We start from the raw sequence: 22,764 nt of genomic DNA, 5'->3' as shown, positions 1-22,764 counted from the left end.
AAATTAAATGAGAGGATGAGGGATTCGCAGCTTTTCGACGTGGAAGGAAAAAAAAAGCCCCTCGTCTACACTTCCCTCTGGCCCAGTCATCCATTGAAGTCTATCTGCATTTTTGACATTTATGGGTGTGATTCGTACACTCGCCATATAATTTATATGACTTCTACAGCTCATTTGCAGATTGATAGCTGCCATTCCTAACTGGCTGTAATGAATGCCTCATCCTCGCACAGAAGTTACGGTGCCGGTTCCGACGAGATGACGAGTCTTTGCCGAGCTGCTCTCAGTCTTCATTAAAATCTAATTTGTCTTTGGACGACAGAAGCCGCCGTGACACTCCCTGTTTTCATAATGCGCCATTTTGACTCTGTACAAAGGAGAACAATTTGCCATTAAGGCTCATCTTTCAAATCTGAACTATGAATTGAAACTAAAGGAAAGAACCCAATCGGAAAGTGCACAGCACGGTAAAGTGTCCTCAATACTCTGATAAGAAAACTATGAGGCAGCAGTTCATGACTTATGCACCTCCCTGATCAGGAAATAGCCTTGATTTGTCCTTCAAAAGACCTTGTCCTGTCTTCTCAGTGAAGCGTGTACGTCCACTGTGATCTTGTCCCGACTACAATAGGAAGAACTTGTTTCTGTCCTCCTTCCCCAGTCAAGCGCTTTAGCCTCTTTAGCCGTGAGCGACACCTGACATTCAAACGCCCTCTTTCATATACAAAAGTCTGTATAAAAACACAGCAAAAAAATCTGGCTCAAAGATGAAAAAAAAAAAATATGCAAAATGATCGCCAAGACTTGACAGGGATTTTACAGAAGAAAGAGTAGCCTAGAAATGAAGCTAATGAATACAGAAAGAATCTGGCTTTCTTTTATGCACCGATTAGTGTTATGCTAATGCAGAGCACATTGGGGGGAGGGGGGAGTGTGGCATGCCAGTGACTGTAGGGGTCCCACCTGTTTCATCAGGCACAGAAGACCCTTTTAACCTGCCCATGCTGCCCTGAAAACTGCCTGCACACTCAGACACACACATCTCCCCCAAAGGGCTTTGTCATCCTCTGCAAAAACAGCTCATTCTGGATTTGCTTTTTTTTTTTTTCTTTTTTAAATGGATGATTTAACACAGACCACCTGGATTCAAGTCTGTTTTTCCAGTCTCTGATTCTGCAAAACGTGGCACAAAGAGAGCCGATTACCCCGCAACACTTGTCTGCAGATGAGATGCAGATTTAAATCAACACACACCTTTTCATATCAATGGCACTGTGACAGAGGGAAATCCACATCATAGCGACGAGGCTGCGAGCGCTCCAACCGCTTTTCAGGAACACAAAGGGATAAATTGAAGAAAAGCTATACACGGTGATCAGCCTTTGTTCCCTTTTTACCCACGCACACATGCATCCGCATCGACATGCAAACTATATCACACGCACACGCTCATAAACCTCTGCACCGTCCCAGAGAGGAAAAAGCAATCCTCAAACCTCATGAATATTACAATGAGCATGAACTGGGTCATTAATATGACACAGTCGTTACACTGGAGCCCAATTAGCAGTCAACATAGAGGCAGGAGTTTCACCCTGTTACTATACATAATAACCACATCGCTGCAGCAAACACCAGCGAAAGGACAGATTAAACCATATACAGTCACATCATAAACAAATATTAGCTACACACCATCATGCTTTAAAATGCAGAGGCTATGGCTTTGTCTCATTTACTAAAAACTATGATGTCATGTTAGCACAACTGGCCAATCAGGTGTCAGATGACCATGAGAAGGTAAAAGGAAAACTTCTGCACTGCAGGTTTAGACTGAACTAGTTCACCACTGATCTGGAGAAGCTGCTCCTGGATGTAAAACTCTTGCATCCCCACGTCCACGAGCGCGTGTGCATGTTTCCCAGAACGCCGCCTAAACACGCGGGGCACTTCCTTTAATGTAAGTCAGCTCGTTTCAGGGATTGTGTTCACTCAAGTGCGATTTTTCTGCAGGCTAGTGTTGCAATCTGCTTCGTATGTGGAACGTTATTACAAATGTGGCTTTGACAAATCCAATCTCGCTGACAGATTCTTGGGAAACAAGGGTGTTAGCAACCAAACAGACACAAGGAACTGCAAAGAAAGACTTTTATTACTAAGAGTAAGATTATTACTTTCAACATTACATGAAAAGTAGCTGGATATTAAACGGCAACATACGTTTTTCATATCTTCTCACCCTGCTCACTGCTAGGAACACTCGCCCAGACAGAACATCTGACAGTCTGTAGCGTAGTGTGTGTGTGTCCTTTAAAACATACTCTCTGTCAGAAGTTAAACTGTGTTAATTTATTCACCAAAGGGAAGTGGAATATGACAAAGCTTTGGATTCTGTGTGAGCGCTTTCTCTCCTTGGTGACAGACGGGCTGCAGCCAAATGCTGAGGAGTCTGGCACAGGCTGCAGGAGGCTAGCCATCGGTCTATGCACACACACACACACACACACACACACACACACACACACACACACACACACACACACACACACACACACACACACACACACACACACCCTCCTTCCATCAGACATGATTGGCTGCCTCGCCACTCCTCTCTTCAATAGTTACTGTATCTCCATCCACTTAATTTTATGTTTTCGCTCATGAGGAATGAACACCTGCTGGCTCCCAGCCCAACGCTTGTCTATGAATGAGGTCTCTGAGCAGGTGCTGTGAGCCTAATAAGTTTTAAGAAACGTAGAAGCATTCAATATTTAATAAAAAGCATCTCAATATATTTGAGCTTATTTGTTTTATTTGATGCTTTTATGAGTTGCATGTTAGGGAACCACTACAGCAATTTTCTATTGCGATGCAGCATCTGTGTGTGTGTGTGTGTGTGTGTGTGTGTGGGGGGGTTCACCCATTAACCACACAAGCAAGAGCTCTCTGAATTCGTCCAGGCCCTTCTGCTGCTCACATTTTCAACCTCAAAGCCTTCCCATTCTCCCTCACGCGTGTACACGAGCGAGCGGGCGACTGACAGGTCCTGTCACAAAGCCCCGACCTGATCTGCGAAACAGGCCGGTGTCTCCGCAGACTCCGCGGAGACAACTTGGATTAAATCAAGTAAGTCTACGCTTGTCAGATCAAAACTATCACAGCGGGGCAGCCTCGCCTACATGCAGGTGCTGGGATGAGTGACACATTAAGGTCAGGGCGAGTGGATACAGTAGCGAGGGAAATACAAATACACATGCATGAGTAATGGCTGCAAGCGCGGATGGCGAACTATGTGTCTCCTGGACCTCGCTGTTCTTTTGTGTTGCTGCCCGGCTTCTCTTGTGAGTCACCTGTTTAGCGGCGGGAGTGTTTCTCTGTCATTTATTGGAGCAGCGTGTCTTCGTAGGTGTGAGAATCCGAGTTCATGGACACGGGGGACGTTTCCTTTCCCCATGAAATGATCAAAGTTGGAACAGCTTGGCGGCGTGCGCGCGCCTGCTAGCGCCTGCTAGCGCCTGCTAGCGTAACGCGAGGCTCTGACTGATGACGGGACGCCCGCTGCGAGGCCGAGCCCAGCTGCCATCTGATTGCCAGCCCGATTGGGTTTATGGGTTAAAAAGCAGATCTGGGAGACAGACGGCGGCGCTCGACCCAGATGTCCAGGTTCCAGACACCCGTGCTGCAACGGTTCAGGGGGAAGCACGGATGCGCACGCACGCGGAACAAAGACGTGCGTTAATGCGTTCTTTGTGATCACTCTCCCGCTTCTGACTCTCCAGACAACGTAGTCTTTGATTCTGTGGCATTTCATGTTCGCTTGCTTCTCCGAACGCTCATCAACTCCGTGTGCATGCTGTCCTCATCTCCACTGAAATCAGATAAACATTTACCTCCCATTTAATTTTTCCTTTATACGAATGATTTTCACATAACTACACTTGTGCGGCTGTAATTTCCTAAGCACCTGCCTGCTTTTGTAGCCACAGTGTGATGATACTTGTCTGCTCCTGACAGTTATTTCCCTTTTGTCTCAGTGTGAAGCCTGATAAAGACTACTCATGAATTTTATTCTTTATCTCTGCTGAGTCTACACACTTTCTTGTAAAGCTTGAGTTTCTAAGTTTCCACTGCTTCACCTGAGGACCAGTACAGGGAATCTGTTTTTCTTGGTCAACAACACCCAGGCTGCGTTTAGTAGCACTACGTTAATGAACCGTGCTTAAAGTCTATTTCAGAATAGTTTAGTGGTTTTGTCAGTGATGCTCGGTGTCCGTCGACAGCATCTATTTTAGCTAGCAGCTCGTAAGCCGCCCGGGGATGCGCTAGTCATGGCTCTGTTGCTATGCGACCACTAAAAACCTGTTTGAAGGGCATCTCACCAGATCAAATGTTTTTAAGTTTGAGTGTTTAGAGCACAGAGCACCGGCACACTCGGCTCGCTCTGAATTCTACTGTCAACAACAAAAGATCGAGAAGACAGCTCTTAAGAGGAAGAGCTCCTTCACCGTTACGCCTTCGTTTTTCTTCTTTATTGTCCTTTTCTTTTTAAAGGGAACTTTCCTCCGTGAGGCGCCGTTTGGGAAAATAAAAGGAGGCAGTGAGAGATAGCGCATCACCCTTTCCCAGCCATTTAACCTTTTAATTTAGCAGCAGGAATTAATGAGGTGACCGGGGCTAGTATCACTTTGAACAGACACTGCCCACGTGCCCCAAAGGCAGGAAAAAAAAGGACTCCTCCTCCGCGGTGCATATGTATACGTCTGCTAGTGTGTGTATTTGCACCGGCGCAAGCTGTTATTAACCCAGCTGTCACATCAGTCAGTTATATTGGATGTTGTCGCTATTTTAGCAGCGTGTGACATTCCGGTAAGGTCAAGAAAAACAAAACAAGGCAGAGCGGCAGCAGAAAGGGAGGTGAGGATCCCTAAGTGGAGAAGACACCATCAACAGGACTGGCTTGGTGGGTGATGTAATGCAGGCAGTGAGTAATGATGCATTCTAAATTCAGGTCAGTGCTCTTTGCTGAAATTTACAAAGGTACCAAGGAAATAGAGAGATGGCGATGGAGTCAGAAAATTCCTTTTTAGCGGTGAGTCACAGGAGCAAAGAATATTTCAAGCTGTGTTTAAAATAGCAAAAAAAAAAAAAAAAAGGGAAACTCTTGAAAACACATGGCAACGTTGCCTCGGTGAACGCGCTTATCTATATTCCATCTAATCCACTCCTGTTCCCACGATAAGAGAGAGAGAGGGGGAGAGAGAGAGCGAGAGAGAGAGAGAGAGGGAGAGAGAGAGAGAGAGAGAGGGAGAGAGAGAGGGAGGCAGCGGCGCTCCCTGGCCTCCAGTATGACAGAATGGCACTTTTATGATGTCTCCCAGATTATTCCCTGAGATGGATGGGCCGAGCTGGAACACCGATTGATTAATCCATCGACTGGTGGAATGTGCTGCGTCCATCCCCTGCTCAGCTGTTCTTTCCCTCGACAGAACATTCAGACAGACACGCTGGAGGGGATGACTAATGAGCGGGGGCCACTGCAGATACCGCTCACGTCGGCCCGTATGCGCGCGCGGCGTCCGAGGCGCTCGGCCGCGTCCGATGGGCGGGACAGATCGTACTGTATCATGCGAGCGTGAAGCACGTGACGCCCGGCGTCTGGTTCCGGTGGCTGTGTGGAACGGCGGCGGAGCCCATTGTAACAGAGCGGTGACAAATAGCCATGAACTTTGTCAGCTAACAAGACGTGAAGCGCCTGAAACAGCGCGGATGTTGGAGGAGCGTTAATCTTCACACGTGGGGGAATGAAGGGCCTCGTGTGTGTACATTAGCCTTTGGAATTAACATAGGAAGTCCTGCTGAACATTGGTTGAACCTCACAGCGCTAATTACGATGAACCATTGTTTTCTGCTGATAGGTCAAGCTTATCCATTAGAGTTTGCAGCTGCTGTCAGGCCGACTGCTCCAGACCCCCTGTTTCGCTGCCATGGTCTCCAATACAATAGACCATGGAGTAGATAACACATGAGTGTAACTATTCTCTCATTGAATAAAAGCCCCTGCGAGATTTTATACCCAGAGATGATGGAAAAACGTAGGGGTAGCTCCATTATTGATACAAGTCCCCGGCAGTGAAAGAAATGAATGCTAATGGTGTCCTAAGCTGGGCTTTACAGAGATTAATCCGATTTGAGAAATGAACATTTTATTATATGGCACAAAGTGCTGGCCTGATCTGAACTGAGTCACAGGCTGAGGAGGGAAAATGACAAAGGGAGTGTGGAAGGGGAACGTGGGTATACAGTCTGTTGCTTTGCTCAACCCTGGCACGCTCGCTGCAGTTACTGCCCTTTTCCAGCTGACAAGTTCATTAATTTCCTGACATGGCTGCTTGGAATGATTCTCAACAGATAAGTCAGACAACAATGGCCGGAGAAATTGGACATAAGGCAGATGTCTGCGGCAGCAACATTATCAAGTGAAGACTGGCTTTGTGCGAGCGGCAGGAGGTCCCTATTGGTCTCGCTGTTGCACCTGCTCTAAGGCTATTTCCCACTGCTTGGAAGGACTAATATGGACACACTGGGGATACAGCTGTTGTCTCTCTAGGACAGAGAAATAAACAAACAGAGCCACGGTTTTCCCAGTGAAACACTGTGCTTGGAAAACCTCTGTTGCTTTTGTTTCCTAGATCTTTGTATGGCCACTGTCATGACACACTTATGGACCTCCTACCAATCAAGAGGCCGGATCCATCTCTCAGCCGTCTGGAGAGGGTATGAGGGGTGTTAAATGGGGAGGAGGAACTGTCTCCTTACTTATTACTATGGATCACTCTGCACCAGTTCCCGACAAACAACTGCAATCTCGGGAATATGTAGGAAGGATTTATCACGCTAAAGCCTCTGACGGGGCAAAAACATAAAATCAGCAGTCTAATTTGTCTCCCCAAGGTGATGCCATTTCATCATATAGAGGGCTTTTCTTTCAGTGGGTAAATAATGTCTGCCATGTTTCTCGCTTTCACAGGTGAGAGATGCAATTCATTCTTTGTCTGAATGGTGACAGCCACCTCTATTTATGCTGTACCGCCAGCACTGGTTTATCATCAACACGACAGACATCTATTTTTAAGCTCACCTGCCACAGAGTTAAAAAAAAAAATGAAAAATGTAACCTTTGTTAGAGGGGGATAGTGAACATAGTGGATGGCTGGATGGATGGATGGATGGATGGATGGATGGATGGATGGATGGATGGATGGATGGATGGATGGATGGATGGATGAATGAATGAATGCATGGATGGATGCATGGATAGGTAGATAGATAGATAGATAGATAGATAGATAGATAGATAGATAGATAGATAGATAGATAGATAGATAGATAGATAGATAGACAGACAGACAGACAGACAGACAGACAGACAGACAGACAGACAGACAGACAGACAGACAGACAGACAGACAGAGATGTATCATCTGTTGCCTGGTTGCATATATTCTGCAGTCTAGCTGCTCAGATTTTCAGACCATGAACTATAACATCCCTGTCGCCGCCGACTGAGAAGAGGCAGTGCAAAGACGGCAGATTTGAATTTCAGCACCACGTAAGAAGAACAGCTCCCTCCCAGGCTCGCGCTGAGGCAGTGAACAAGCGGCGTCTGTGTAAGTCGAGCCAACTAGACAAGAAGAGAGGCCAATGTGGGATGCTTTTAGGCACCAGGCACAAATGCCAAACATGTAATGCTCCATTCTTTCCATTTTAGGACCGCGACGTGTTCTGCGGCTCAAATGTTACAAGGTGCAAATGTGCGTTTGTGAATGTGACAGATTTTGCTGAAATGATACCTGTGAGCAGGCAGGTGTGGGCCGGATGAATGGATGGATGGGTTTGTAGATGGATGGCGTGCAGTCGCCTCGTGCCAAATCAGCATATCGGGTCTGAAAAGCCGAGTCACGTTCGCTTCACTTTGTTTCAAGGGAACGTGTCTCGCGTTTGCGTTGCGGCGGAGCTGAAGTCTTTATGCTTTGCTGTTCCTGACATTTCGGCTTGATGCTCGCGCACCGGAGTCAAGGGCGCGCACGGAAACGCAAGACCCGAGCGAGCGCGCGCATCTTTCCATTATCTTCCAAATCAGCGCAGGATTATAGATCTTTGCCGAAAGGTTGCGTGATATTTGAAGGTAAAACACCGAGGCGATGATTTACTTTACACTACATGACTGCACTCAACGAATGAAAACGAATAAAAAGGAACACAGCTGGAAGGACAAGCTGAACGGGTAGTTATGTTACAGAGACGAGTCAGGCAATCAGACCAAGGTTTTCCTCACGCCACCAACACTATAACTTACTTTTTCACCAAGACGTCGAGGTCCGCGCAGTCTCTGCTTCAGACGGAGAACGGTCCTTCTTCGGCTCCCTCCCCAAAAACTGCATCGAAAAAAATCCGCAATTCTCTGGCGATTTCGCAGAATCCGCGCTGATGCGTTTTTGTTAGACACATTGTGTCCCCGCTCTCAAAACGACTTGGTATGTAATCCACACATCAGTCTGGGTGGCGTGCTCTTCATGGCGACGAGAATGCATCCAAATACTTTCTCTTTTTCTTCAGGACGCGTACACCACAAGTGCCATTGTCGAAACTACTCTCCCGATGCGAAGCGCTGCCCACTGCGCTCCCGGGTTTTCTCCATTTGATGAGTTTTGCGGATGTGAAGTGAGGCTGATTTTGACTGTAGCTCAAATCTAAACGGAATGCTTAAAACGTAACCTCTCCGCGACGTTTTAATTGAAGTGCATATAATCAATTTCCAGAGAGATACATCCCATCCTACGGCAGACCATGCACCGAGGGGCAGACGTGGGCTTATTTCAATGTCTCGAATTCAAACTTTTATTCAGATCCCTCTTACTTCGTATTCATCTGCCCCGTTGGATCTGATTAGATTTCACCTCACAACCCAGTGCGGATGTCAAGACGCTTAGATCTACCTTTTCTCCCCGTTACGTCGACGAAAGAAGTTCAATGACTTAACATAAATCCTACACAGGAGATCATTTCTGAAGTTGGCCAGATTTACGAGGATCTGGTGATCTCTCTCATCAGGAGGCTCCGTTCTCCATTTTCGGGAAGAAAAAGGCGCGTTGATCGGGGACGCAACATCGACAGGCAAAGAAAATCCAGCAGTTATCCTCAAGAAGCCCTTTAAAAGCCCATCAGAAATTAAGTCAGCGGCTTCGAGCGTAACACCCAAGCTCAGCTTTTACATGTTTTCCAAGCAGGGAGGGAGTTATAGTTCACCAAAGGCAGTCATCACTTCTCTGCCCTCGCTCCATCTACGCGTGCGTTTCGGTGATTCGAGCGTCGCCCATCCATCGTGTTGCTCGAGGGTGATTATCCACAAAGTGAATGGCGTCCAAGCCCGCGTTCCCCTCCGTTCTCGGACCGGACCGTGCTTTTCAAGTTGCTTCAAACGTGATCACGAATGACTCCGTTTCCAATACGCGCACGCAGTCCGCATCCACGCGCGCCTCACTGAGGCACGGCGCGCTCTGCCCGAGTAAAACGCGGGGCGCAGCGCGGATGGACGCTGAATTGATAAGCGCACGAGGGAAACATCATGTAGGTTACCTCCCACTGACAAGCCGTTCTCTCCAATTGAGACCGCTACGCCGCCGTCAACAGCGGGACTGAAGCAGCGAGAGCAGGAAACACGCTCTTCCCTCTCCTCCAGCCGTCGCGCGGCTCATGTTGAACTTTCCCCTGCTTCCTAACATTTCCCCGTCGCCTCTCCACGCGGAGGGCACGGCGTTAAACCACTGATTGTTCTCGCCCATCATTTCCGTCCATTAGTCAGTTTTAATGAGGGGAGAGCTAATAGAAATTTTTGTCTAAGCGCGTGCACGCGCGCGCGGAGGAGAGATAGAGGTCTACATGGACGCGGGAGACGAGAGGAGAGGGAGGATGAGATTCCTCCCGCGTGTGTGGGTTCTCTGCAAATGTGACACGACTGCCACCTACCGACTGTCCTCTCCTCTTCGCTGGAGGGTGGAGGGGACAGTGGCCTCGGGCTGGTGGTCGCCTCGGATTTCTCTCCCATGACAAACCCCGCTTTGCGTTTATAGAAACACATGCGGCATCTATTTGACTTTGGCAAAAAAGAAAAAAAAAATGCAATGCAGCGCGATCGCAGCGACAGCCGCAGAATGGAATAAACGAAAGCACGAGGAGTTTGAAAAATCCATAAAACAGTCTAATATAACCCCCCGTGCTTCAGCACTTTAAACCCAATTTAAATGCTGTGTCTGTGTTATGAATTATGAAACACGCGTTGCAGAGTTTTAGCATGGAGGCTGACACAGGAGACTTCAGGTCTTCAGGAAGATTACTGCTCGGGAAGCGTTTATCTCAGGCAACCTGCTGTACTGCACATATTATGCTAAACTCAGTCATAATATACTACGCTCAGAATGGAGCTTTAGAAAAAAAAAAAAAAAAAAGAGGGGGGTGAATCTGCACATGCAGCAGCGTACTGTACTGTAGGTGAGTGTGCATTTACAGAGTGTGCCATAGTAGATGTGAAGCACATCTGGATTCTAGGCCAGGGACCTGTCCATCTAGCTGTCAACATCTGATCTCATTTCCCTCTGTGCTGAAGGCTCTGCATCATTCATCCGTCTTCGTGGCTGTCGACCGGCCTTTCTGTGTGCCGGACGTGTGGTAGTAAAAGAGCAGCACCCTCTCGCCTTCCACTGGAAGGAGGCGTCTTTAAATAACTCACTCTTCACTCACTCTCCCCCCGTCTCCAGTTTTCTCTGTCTCTGGACAAGCAGCCTAATGAAACCTATTAACACCCACTCCTCTCTTAAAGCTCGTGGCATAGTGTTTTAGTCTGAAAGCCTTTGAATGCGCAGCATTTCCATGTCATTCACATGTAATTGTTAAGGTCGCTTTTGAGCGTTCAGCTCCATAATTTATACCATGTTGCTTTATGGCGACCTTGTCTGAGGCCTTTCAATTAAAGCCTTCACTTCCCCATCAGCCGGGGGCCGGTGGACGTCAGGCGACCACTCCTCACTAACGAAGCTCTTGTTTGGTGCGCGGGAACCGTCACCAGAGGTCGAAGGCTTTATCTTGATTTATGCAAGGTTCGAGACCATAGGACACTAGAAGTGAAATGTTCAGTTGCTGGATCGATGGACTGCATGTATTAATTTGTTGACTGTCAAAGCAGTTACTCATGCAATTGCATCCTATTGACGTGAGCATAAGTCATCAACAAAACAAAGAGGTAGTGAAGATGCGCCTTGTTGCTGAAGATACAGTACAGAGCTGCCATTGTTCGCAATATGACCTTGTTCATAAAGGGCACGACGCATGCCGGACCCCTGGGAGGAGCATAAGAGATAGGGCTCCACTGTGATGAACGCTTATGCACTCAGCATCAGTACAAATAAAGACATGGACACTGGGAATCAAAGATGCTGTGGTGATGCAGGCTCTAAATTTCACCAGACTTCGCTCTGCATCAGCGCTTTACGATGCCGTTCAGAGGCGGCTTAAGGCGCACGTGTCCCTGTCTTTCCCCGGACGTATTATGTTGTCAGGGCCTGAATAATAAATGTGCGGGGATGCAATTAGATAATGTTATAATCATGTTGAGTATGGCACGCAGGTCTCGCCCAGCCATCAAAAGGAATGCATCACATATCAAATGCGCTGCACTCAAGTCAAGGCCACGTACAGTGAATTGCTCGGCTAAGATGAAGTCAGAGATGAGAGACACAGTGAAAGAGTGACGTTTTTACACAATTAGCTCCATCTGAGTGCATCACATTGATGCTTCCATACGTCACATATGCAAGCTAAGCTTCAGGTTCTGCACGGATCCACCTGTTCCGACACTAAATGAGATAGAGAGCGTCGTGGAACCTGCCGCCGCCGCCTTCATAGCGCCTCTGTATGCATTAATAATGCGTGTTATTTATTTTGAGGCCCGGCTTTCATTATTCATGATGTTGTTTTGGAGGGTATGAGACATCACTGCTGATATCCTTTAGGGCTCGGGGGCAATAAAATAATGTAGTCAAGGTGCGCGAGGAAGATGGAGCAGCGGGTCTGTTCGGCAAATGTGTCTGCGCCGTGCGCCATCGGTCTGGGTTGTGTAGCGACGCGGGCTTGTCTTTGTGTAATATTTAGCCAGGCTCCGCTCGGCTCGGCGCAGGCCCATGTCTCAAGCCCCACAATTAGCTTAGCTTGAAGAACCCGAGTGGGTTCTGATAATTTGGCGCGTCAAAGTGCTCGCCGTTAATCTCCGCTCTGATCATAACTGTGGCGTTCCATCCGAGGCCGCCTTTGGCCGTGTACGTTTTGTTTCCATTCTAGACCACTTCTGGCAGGTGATTTGGATTCACCCATGAGTCTGAGGCGAATTAAAATCATTCAAAGCGTGCTTCACCTAATAACACCCTTCGAAGCTGCTTCAGCGTGATATCGTGCTGAAGGTGACTGGATGGCTGCCTTGGTTATTGGATATTGGCTGCCACTCAAAGCTGTATCAAGAGATGAGAAGGCCCCGCTGTCGCTGAAGGATGAGTAAGTTGATGATGATTATATAATCACTATATTACTTATCATATCAAGAAGCACCATCTCCGCTAGCGGTGTCTTTTAACATGTAAACCCAAATCGGCATTTGAACACACAAGTAGCATAATTTCAGGCTGGATACTGAGGTCTTTTATCATCATTCAGGCATATTTCAGATTTTCCCTTATCTCATTTTTTTACTATGATATGTATTTTAACGGTTTCTGCATTTAAAAAAACAACTCCAGGATGATTCAGCTTTTCCATTCATGCAGAGATTTAATGTTTACTGTACTGTAGGTCTTTCCTCTCTGCCTCTGAAGTAGCGTTTATTCAAAGTTGAAATTAAATGTGTTTCACAGCAGCGTTTGGAGGAAAATGAATCTAAAATGTGATTTAAAATATAAAGAAATCTTCTAATAACAGAGTGTAATTAGCCAAATTTGCGTCAGTAAAGCTTTAACGAGTCAAAGTTGAGTTGTTTTAAGTCCAAAAGGAGAAAAGTTGAACTTCTTTCTGTTTCTATTTAAAGGCTTTAGAGGGTGTAGAGCTATAATTCATTTTTACTGGTTCGACCATATTGAGCTGCAGTACCTCTGCCCTTATTCTTCAAACAGGAGAAACAGAAATAAATCAATTTGGTTTTGAGACGGGTCCAAACACATGGTCCAAATAGATAAAGTAAAAAATTGATTTGTGATTGTAGAAAATCACCATTTTTCAAAGAGAAAACATTCCCTAGTGCGTTCTGTGAGTAAAGATAATGCTGCCCGACATATTGCCATTTAAAACCTGCCATTGTTCAGCCATATGGCAAAGTGCAGCCCAAACAAACTTGGGCTGACAGGCTTTTGAGGCGCTCGCACACATTCACGCGAGGTTCGGTTTACTGAAACGCGTGGGCATTAGGAAATTGTGTATTCCTTTCAGGCTGTGTGGAACTACTTTTGTGGGTCATGACTAAGTATCAAAATTTTGTGATGCAAAGATGATGTAGGCAGCTGAAATATTCTGTGCAAAATTGGATGGGAGAGGGAGGCAAATGGAAAAAAAATACTGGTCCTACGGAACCTGATGAAATGTAGTTTATTACAATTTAAGGCCTATCCCAAATATATATTGGAAGGCTGCTTGCTTTAGCAAGCTTGGCGCTTTGCTGGTGGACCAGCATTTTAAAAAAACGTTGTTTTCAATCCAAAACACCAACGTTGGAAATCAGTCTGCGTAGAGAAAAGTTCTTTCTTTTAAGTAACACCACAATTCGATCATCTGGTTGACTGCACCTTTGATGGATGACATAATGAGCAGAGTTCGAGGAGACACTATCCACCGCATCAGATCGTTCCAGGACTTACAGTTCAGAGGTACAGTGCATATCGTTTCAGATGAGCTGGTGGTGATCGAGCCTTTTAAAAAAAGACGTCTGAAGGTGAATGTTGGGACATAGTGCCATCAGCTCCATAATAAAATGCATATTGCAGAGAAAATCGTCCCATGCTATTTACTCTTAATGAAGCACTGAGCACATAAAACACTGTGTTCCTGAAGCCAGAGTCCTCACCACTTCTTCTTCTGCCTCAAACATGACCTGCTTACAAACAAACATCTTTCTCTCTCTCGTCATGGCGACGGGAGTATTTTTGGAAATGATCGAACCTCCAAAGTGCATTCGCTGCAGATGTGCTTTGCCACAGTAGAGTGAGACCCTTCGAGTCAAGCATGACCAGATGTTTTCCCTGTGGGTGAATGCAGCCCTGCAAGATTGTTGCGACAGGATGAATGACAAAGAGGTATAATGGTACACATCCTAGTTTTGGGGTTTCAATGTGGCCTATAGTAGCTTGTTGATGAGAAACAGTTAGGATAGAAGGGAAGCAGGAAGAGGTGTAATCTGTCTTTTGGAGGTAAATACTTCAATGCAGAGTTGCTATATGTTCAGCATCACTATTCTGCATGTGCAACCGTTCCCACATTCTCGCTAGATCTGCCCATTAATGTAGCGTCATTAAAGGCTTACAAAGTTCGCTGCTGAGAAAATCTTGACTGACAATCAGCGGATAAAGGCTTTAAGCATGACATAAACCTTGTAATCCCGTATCATGGCAGATTTACACTTGGTGTAACCTCGGTTTCGCCGCGTTTATCTCCTTGGCTGTGTCTCCGCTCATGCAAAAACAAGCGGCGCTCCAGACAATGGCATACCTATTCACATGTGAGGCAGGGAGCAGATTTGCAGCATCTGGATGCGACGGCCGATCCTCTGTTCCTCTAATCCTCAGCGCCGTTGTCTTTCCTCTCAGACACAGGGGAGATCTAGCGAGCCGTCCCTTCACATCCTCCCTGCCATAGGGCAGACGAACAGAGGGAAGCAGTTTAAATGGCAATAAAATCAATAAGGGGCATTGTAAGGAATTGCACATTCCATTGGTTGTGTGCGCTTTTTGTTAGCCGGCGAAATTTACTGCAGGCAAGTGTCTCTGCAGGCTGGTTTCACAAAAACACTAGAATGTGCGGAGGTCTGTGAGTTTATGAGTTGTGGGTAAAACAGAGCAGGCGATTTCAATTTGTACACACACTTCTTAAGATCCCCGAACCACCACGGATCATACAGTACATGCAGTACGTACGCTGAACTTTGATAAGATATCCTCACATCATGTAAACATACAGTACAGTGCTGTATTCCATTCTCTTATCTTCTGAAAAAAGCAATGGGAAAGAGTCCAGGAACTGCTATGCATCACCTTGAAGGGGAAAAAGAACTGGAAGGCAATGGGTTCACTACCAATAACTACATCTTTATTCCAGAGAGATCATTTTACAACCAGGTTAACTATGACTATTAAGACTCAATAAAACGCAGCACAAGGGAGAGAATATCTGACAATGGCATAAAACAATCATTACTGCCTATAAGCAACAGCTTTATGAATAGATTTAATTTCATTTACCTTCTGTCAGACCTAAATGTATATAAATGCCATCATTTATGTGATGATTGTAATGAAAAAATAGCAATTCCGTGTTTGGTGTAGTTCTTCTATTCATTTAACATAATAAAAATAATTAATCTAAACAGTAAGTGCACAATTGATCTCCTGTCACACTGGCATTAGTGTGTTAGCATTGGAACAAGGTGTACCATGCACCCTTAGCTAGCGCTAGGTTAGAGTGCTAGCTGCTAGCTAGTGCAACCCAGCCAGCTCTGCTGTCGCCTACTGGGCTCCAGCACCTCCGCTGGGTGTCATTACCAAACGGCAGTAAACAAGAACACCGTGGAGCCAGCTTAGACTTGTTTTTCAAAGAACTCAACTGGAATTCTGGAAAAATGTTCAAAAAGAAGCCCCACGGTAAACAGAAAGTGACAGAGCAGGTGCACGGGACTGTAACGTATTAGGCGATGTTGGCTGATGTTTTCTGCCTCTTTGAACATGAGTCAGGGAGACGTCAGCGTGTCTCATAAACGCATGGTGGAGGCTAGTTTGTGTTCTATATTTGATGTGAGTGGAGGAGGTCCCACTGACCCTGTGTGGACAGCATCGTGCTGAAGCCCACAGAAGCCTACGGAACCTCAGCTGGGCCTTTAGCTGCCGTCCCTCCCAGACCCACTGCATCTCTAGCCTGTGCACATGAAGCAATTGTGATTACCTTGTTTTAAGTAATTGCATTGTTATGCATCTACAGCCTGAAACTCCAGTCTTGGAAATAAAATAGAAAAAAAATACGGAAAAAAAATCAATGGTTTAAGTTTAAAGGCCGCTGAGTAATTCAGCTACGCTGTCCAGCGGTTATTGTTTATCTCTGATCTCAAGCACTGAGCCGTTTGACCGCGATCCCCGAGCGACAGTCAGGATGTTTTGACCTGAAGTGTTCTAGGTTTCATCTCTGTGAGTCTGGAGTAATGGGTGGAGATGGCTCATTCAGTCAGTAACAGAATATCAGCAAACACTTTACGCCGCTGTGCAGCACAAGCGCCGCCGCGCGCTCTCCCAGCTCGTATTTACATATGAAGCATAAAGCGTCACCCAAGCATGTGTCCTGTGTAATTTGGCCGGTCGGCGGCAGCTTCTCCACAGAGGATTTACACTTTTGTGCACTTTGCACATCAATTTCACAATTCTTCTATGCCAATAAGCAAATAGTTTTTAATCCAAGCTTTATATTTAATTAAGCTAACGAAAGGCCCTGGAGAAACGTGAAGGAAGATGGCAACATCAGACATAGTCACTATCTCTGGCCTGAGCGTCCACAGTCTCAGATAGTTGAGGAACAATAGAATAATAAGAGAAAAACACTGCTCCGTTGAATCCGTCTCTAATGCGGAGGCAGTGCCAGGATGTTTGGCCTGGAGCTGAACGCCGCCTCTGCCGGCTGCCAAAACTAGTGGAATATTACAGTATCCCTCTAATGAATCATTTATATGTGTCTGTGGCTCATTCAGTGATCCGGCTCCTCCGCAGAGCGAAGACGTGAAGACGAGTCTCACACATTCAGGGGAAGGATGTAAAGCATCAGAAGCACGAGGCCGATACGGACAAACAGCCTCGTACCGACGCGCCCGTCAAACGCCTCTCGACTGGGGGTCGCTGGGGGGGGGGTTAGCCTGGGAATTGAAGGCAGCGAAACCTGGCTACTCGCTGGAGAACACATGTAGGTAACAGAGCCGACGCCACACCGACTCCAGTGTCAGAATCAAGAGTTTCACATTGGCACAAACAAGGCAGAGAGCAACAAGGGAACCAGCGTAAGCCACAAACTAATGTCTCACAACCAGTATGAAGGTTTACACGACCACCTCTTCCCACCTATTATCTGTGACACAGCATCGACCGCTCAAACCACATGACTTTAATCAGCGCTTTGCATTCATTAACTTTTAATTCCACCATTTTAACAAACATTCAGCGCATACAGTACAAGAGTAAATTTGCTCCAATCATTGCCTAATATTAGCTGTTGTTTCTGCTCAAACGACTGCATTTGCGCCTTTGTTGAATTAACGTTACTATTGTAAGTGCAACAGTACTATCATTATGCAAATCGCTGCTGAGTCGGTGCGTTTGTAAGCACGGTCGACAGCGACAGTGCAGGGAGTAGACATCCTGGACCCACACACACACACACACACACACACACACACACACACACACACACACACACACACACACACACACACACACACACACACACACACACACACTGAATCATTTGGTAACAGAAGCCTGATCCCCCCCCCCTCACCCAAATCCAGCTGCGAACACACAGACTCACTCATTCCCACAGCGCACGGGAAACATGCTGGTCTTTCCTTCAATCCTACATTAATCCTGTATAACTGCATTTCTATAATTCTATCAATGCATTTTGCAGCTCCTCATTCTATTTCATGTGCATCAAATAACCTGCCGTAAGGTCATAAGCTCCACGTGGACTGCCTTTGTCTTGTATTACACCATGTCACCTGTACATCCTAATGAAAGCAGCTTTAATAGAGAAATTCATTTCAACCGGTAGAAAATAATTAGAAAAAAGACACAAATCCCGCTGTGAAGCGTGTTATTAAATCATAACAGGGAGTCATGACAATGTCGGCACGCTTTGATTTAGTTATCGCATGTTTATCTGGGACGCGCACACAGCAGGGAGGCTATACACTGTGAACCGTGTCCTGCATGACGCCTCTCCAGAAGATGTTCGTCTGAAATCATCCCCCGCAAGGTGACGATCGACATATGGCGGATATCTGCGCTACATTACTTCTTAATTTCCTCCTCTCATCCTCAGCCCGCGTCCCCTCTTCACACGTTAACCCTTGGAAACGTGCTTCAGCGCTCGTCTCTCTCTCTCTCTCTCCGCTCTCCACATCGCGGACGATAACGGCTCCGCGTTAATGTGGACGCTTCGTATCCTCAACAACAGAGGCCGAGAGCCGATAATCACTTGTGCGCCGTGGGACGTCCTCCTGAGGATCCACAGCCTTGTGTGGAACAGGTAGCGCGGATCAATAGCACCAAATGGCAGCTTGCGGATCCCACGTAATTAGACACAGGGAGGAGAGCTCCACTCGCCCAGACAGACGGACGTTAAACAAGCGCCTCCGCGCCCCCTCTTACCATGTTTCACCAACATGCACTGATTCGCTATTGACTGGAGGAGCTGCTACTCCAGCCTCAAGTGTGGATTGACTGGCAACAAGTCCAACTTATACCTGAAGACAGCGACAAGTCGACTACTCTCTAAACTTTCTACTTTTATCTATATTTCCTAACCAATCATATCATCTTAGATTATTTTTTTATTAATCACCATGGAAAACTGGAATAACTGGAATAAGTTACAGTAGTTTGAACGTTTGATGTGTGGCTGATAAAGAACATGGACATCCACATTCAGTTCAAGTTCAAGTTTGTCTTTTGAATTTTCCTAATTCTCACACGTATGAATTCATGCATCATAGATCTGATCACTGATTCATTATCACTCCTGAGAGACCAAACATCTCCCCTTTTCAGCTGTTCATGTTTTGATGAATGAGCGTTTGGAGACTGATCCACGCGGCTAATGCCGTTTTGTTCTGTCATGTCTAATCTTAAGCTACAGTGATCACAGCGGCTTCCATAGCCTGCGCAGCCTTCCTCTCCTCCGAGAGCGGAGACAGAGGAGCTCTGATATGTAAATCACTTTATATATATGATGTCATCTGGTGACTTCATGTCAGGTTTTTTTTTTTTTTTTCCCCCTCGGAAAACAGTTGTCAACATTGCGAGCGCGTTTGCTGCGGCGCTCAGATCAGAGCGAGTCATGTGTGAGACTCCCACGCCGCGACATGTACAAACATTCCAAACCGGTCGCTAAAAGCTTTGACTAATAGAATCGGAAGGAGCAGGGAATAGAGGGAAACTTTTTAACTGCTCTGCGCGGTTTATGTGAATTCTGGCTCAAAGGACGCGCGCCTGGAACCACGGCGCTGTTCACATCCACATGCGCTGTGGCTTCAAACAGGCCTCATTCTAGTCAGAACCTTCAGGGTTTAGGACCCAGTTTAGTGTGTTTGTATTACGACTTTTGAATGAATCTTGCACATGCTAGAATTTTTACATATGACAATGAGAAAAAAAAAAAAATCAGTGGTTGAGCTGGTTTCCACTGAGCCACAGTAGGATACTGTAGTGACTATACTGGTAGAGCTCCAAACATTATTCTTTATTATTTTTATTTCAGCTTCGGGGTAAGGATTTGAATCTGTCTTTATTAAAGAGAAGCAAACTGGGCTCGCATTCATAGCACTTTCATCTCCCATTACAATATTGCCCTTTCAAGTAAACGACCTTCATGTTTCAAGTTTGACAAGTGGGTTTCCAGCTAATGCATGAATTATTCCTTCTTTTGAAATTACGGCCACTTTCATTCACACGAGATGCTCCTTGATTTTTATTCAGAACAAAAATTATGCAATAAAAAATGCACAAATAAGCCCACATTTTCTACCTGTGTAAAGAAAGCCCTGCCTACACTAGTGTCGAAATGTAAAAGGTTAAGATGAAGTCATATTTAAAGGTACTTAAAAAATGTCTTTAGAATAATTTTCATTGTTCTGCATTTCACTGCTATAAATGAACCCTCGGAGGCAATAATACGCTAACGTGAATTAGATTACAGGATTCATTAATGTTGTTTTGGATTTGATCAAGAAAACATCCAGCATCTGTGCAAACGTTGGAAGTGACGCGCTCAACGACGAATGATAGCGGGACGGAGCAGCCTGAGATGCGATCAGCGTGATTCATTTGACGCGGCGCGTGTCCTCGGGACGGAAACATGTTATTGCCAGGTGCTGCGTGCAGACCCAGAGGAGGGGCTGAGGCCGTGTGATGTGAGCGAGGAAACAAAGGAGTCAATGCAGAGGTACAAGTTCAGAAAGATGACACAGCCATACAGGAGTTCCTATGGAACAACAGACACACTATATATCAATACACAGTTATGCTGATGGGAAATACTGTGCACTTCCCATTGTGGCTAATTGAGTTCCCCCTTTGCCACAGTTCATTATAAAGTGTCAGACCCATCAAAGTTAAACATCTCCTTTATCTTTTAGCTATAGTATGACCTCGAACGTCCATCGAGGCCTCCACTCGAGGTTGGAGCGTCGGCTCAGGACGACTCCTCCCCCAGATCTGATAGAACAGTACAGTAGGTGCAGAGCAGGGCCATGTTAGAACGCCAGGCTCCTGCGTTACAGCCCCTAAAAACACAAACCTGCTTAGATACTGTCGCCAGGCTTCACAAGTTTTGTCAGCAAGAAGGTGCCTCGCTGCACTGATTATGGGACAGTAAATGACAGTAGACAGATTGGGAGAGGTAGTGTGATGTTTGCTCCAGTGATGAGCGTACAGTGCTGCAGCAGTGCCTGGCAGCTGACATGTCTACCTGACACAACACAACTGTGCGTTAACTTCTTTTCTTTTTCTGCTTTTGTGCTGCAAATAAAGGATACAAAATAAAATCAATCTTCCTAATGAGTCTGACACATAATGGAGTCTAAGCGCATTTGCTCAGCGACAGCTGCGATCCTCGCCACTGATTGGACGACATAATGAATTTACTGAGGCAGAGCGACCACGCAACCCCCTTTATATTACCAGTGCGACTGGTTTCCTTTTAACAGTGCATCATGGGTAGCGACCCAACGTTTTCAGATTTTTGAAGGATTTTCAGTGTCACGCAGGCAAAAACAAAAAGGCCAACAGTTTTATCCCTGCAGAGAAGTGACACATGCAACGCTTATCGCATCAAAACAGGCGATAATCATAAAACGGTGCATCAACAAAATAAGGGAAACGGAGAAGAATGTTTAAGACATTTTGAATTTTAATACACTGCAGTCTAACGGCTGGAACGCGTGCAGGTCCTCCACATTCCTGAGCCCGAGGTCGGCACATCATTAGCAATTTGTTGCTTGCTTTTAAAATATTAAAATTCATTGAAGGATTTATCACGCGACAAAGTGAACTGTGGTTCCTCGCCACCATAAGCACATAAGCACACATCTGCTTTCTAACCTAAATTGGGTAAATAAGGACATTCTGTCAAATGCGTTCAGCAGAGCGAAGGTTCCACTGCCTGACGTGCAGACTTTGATCCAGTCCCGGTGTCAACACGGCATCCTGGACTGGAAACTGGAAACGGGGTGTTTACACCAGACTGCAAATCCAAATGGCTACGTTCAGATGACACAGTCTGAATGAATGGCGCGAGTGCCAGCGGTTGCATCTCTTGGTATTTCATGCCGTAATAATAATACTGTAATAATTTTTGTCATAATGTATAAATTACTTTCGCCGTACGACCGTAAGTCACAAAATGAAATGCAAATCCTTTCATGTCTTACAAGACACAAGGTCAGAACTTCTGAGTACTGCTTTTACAAATGGCTTTTTTCCCCCCAGTGCATTAAGACACGTCACAAGAGGGACTTCACTGTGAAGTAATGAGTCTAAGCGGCTGAAAGGTTATACAATCGGTCTGTGTTGCTCATTTTACTCCTCAGTGCTGTACAGTCGACTCACAAACATGAACCCGGGTTCCACGTCCACCCTCAGTCTGTCCAGCACTGATGCGCTCATCCAGCGTTGTGTTCATGACGCTCACGCTGCAGCAGGTCCTTCCGGCTCCTGGAGCCGCTCGGAGCGTCGATCGGCCACAGCCGCGGCAGCGCTCTCCGCTGTCATTTCGTGTTTGGGACCGAGGACGCTCATGCCCACAGACAGAGTAGATTTGATTTGATTTTTGATCACTGCGTGAGCATGAGCGCGCGGGAGCGTCTGTGCTGACGCTTGCTGGGATGAAGGCGACCGTGCGGCAGAGTCAACGTCGCTGGTTTGATGAAGAAAGTACAGTGTTCATAGTAAATCACAGAGTTCAAAGCGAATCCAGCCTAGGATGCTGTCTTCATCATCACCACCATCATCATCATCATCATACATACTATAATCCTGCTTTCGTTATTAACCTGATCCTCAGTCCTCAAGTTTAATTATTCTTGGCACAGCTCATTTACCTTGGCGAGACGTTTGAGCACCTTTGCTGTACATGTCATCTGCTGTCAACAGGCAAACAGGCTTAAGATGCACCTGCGCATGATGGGGGGGGGGTTCTCGTGCTGGA

The 22,764-nt window shown here is 46.2% G+C and overlaps 1 protein-coding gene across 4 annotated transcripts in view; it reads right to left on the bottom strand.

Annotated features, from left to right (window-relative positions):
• lrrc4ca (leucine rich repeat containing 4C, genome duplicate a) overlaps positions 1 to 22,764 on the bottom strand; it is a 94,517-nt gene that overhangs the window by 28,135 nt on the left and 43,618 nt on the right. For 2 of the 4 annotated variants that reach the window (XM_055509920.1, XM_029153131.3), the window contains one exon: positions 14,800 to 14,937. The exons of 1 other annotated variant lie outside the window; for it this stretch is intronic. The gene's annotated coding sequence lies outside the window, so the exon portion shown is untranslated. Of the gene's footprint in view, positions 1 to 8,359; positions 10,976 to 14,799; positions 14,938 to 22,764 lie in introns of those variants that run through there. One more of the 4 variants, XM_029153129.3, reaches the window with a different exon arrangement.

Source organism: Betta splendens, chromosome 6, assembly GCF_900634795.4.
Source record: "Betta splendens chromosome 6, fBetSpl5.4, whole genome shotgun sequence".
NCBI classification, from domain to species: domain Eukaryota; kingdom Metazoa; phylum Chordata; class Actinopteri; order Anabantiformes; family Osphronemidae; genus Betta; species Betta splendens.
The sequence above is the reverse complement of the archived record's forward strand: the minus strand, read 5'-3'. Positions and strand labels throughout refer to the sequence as shown.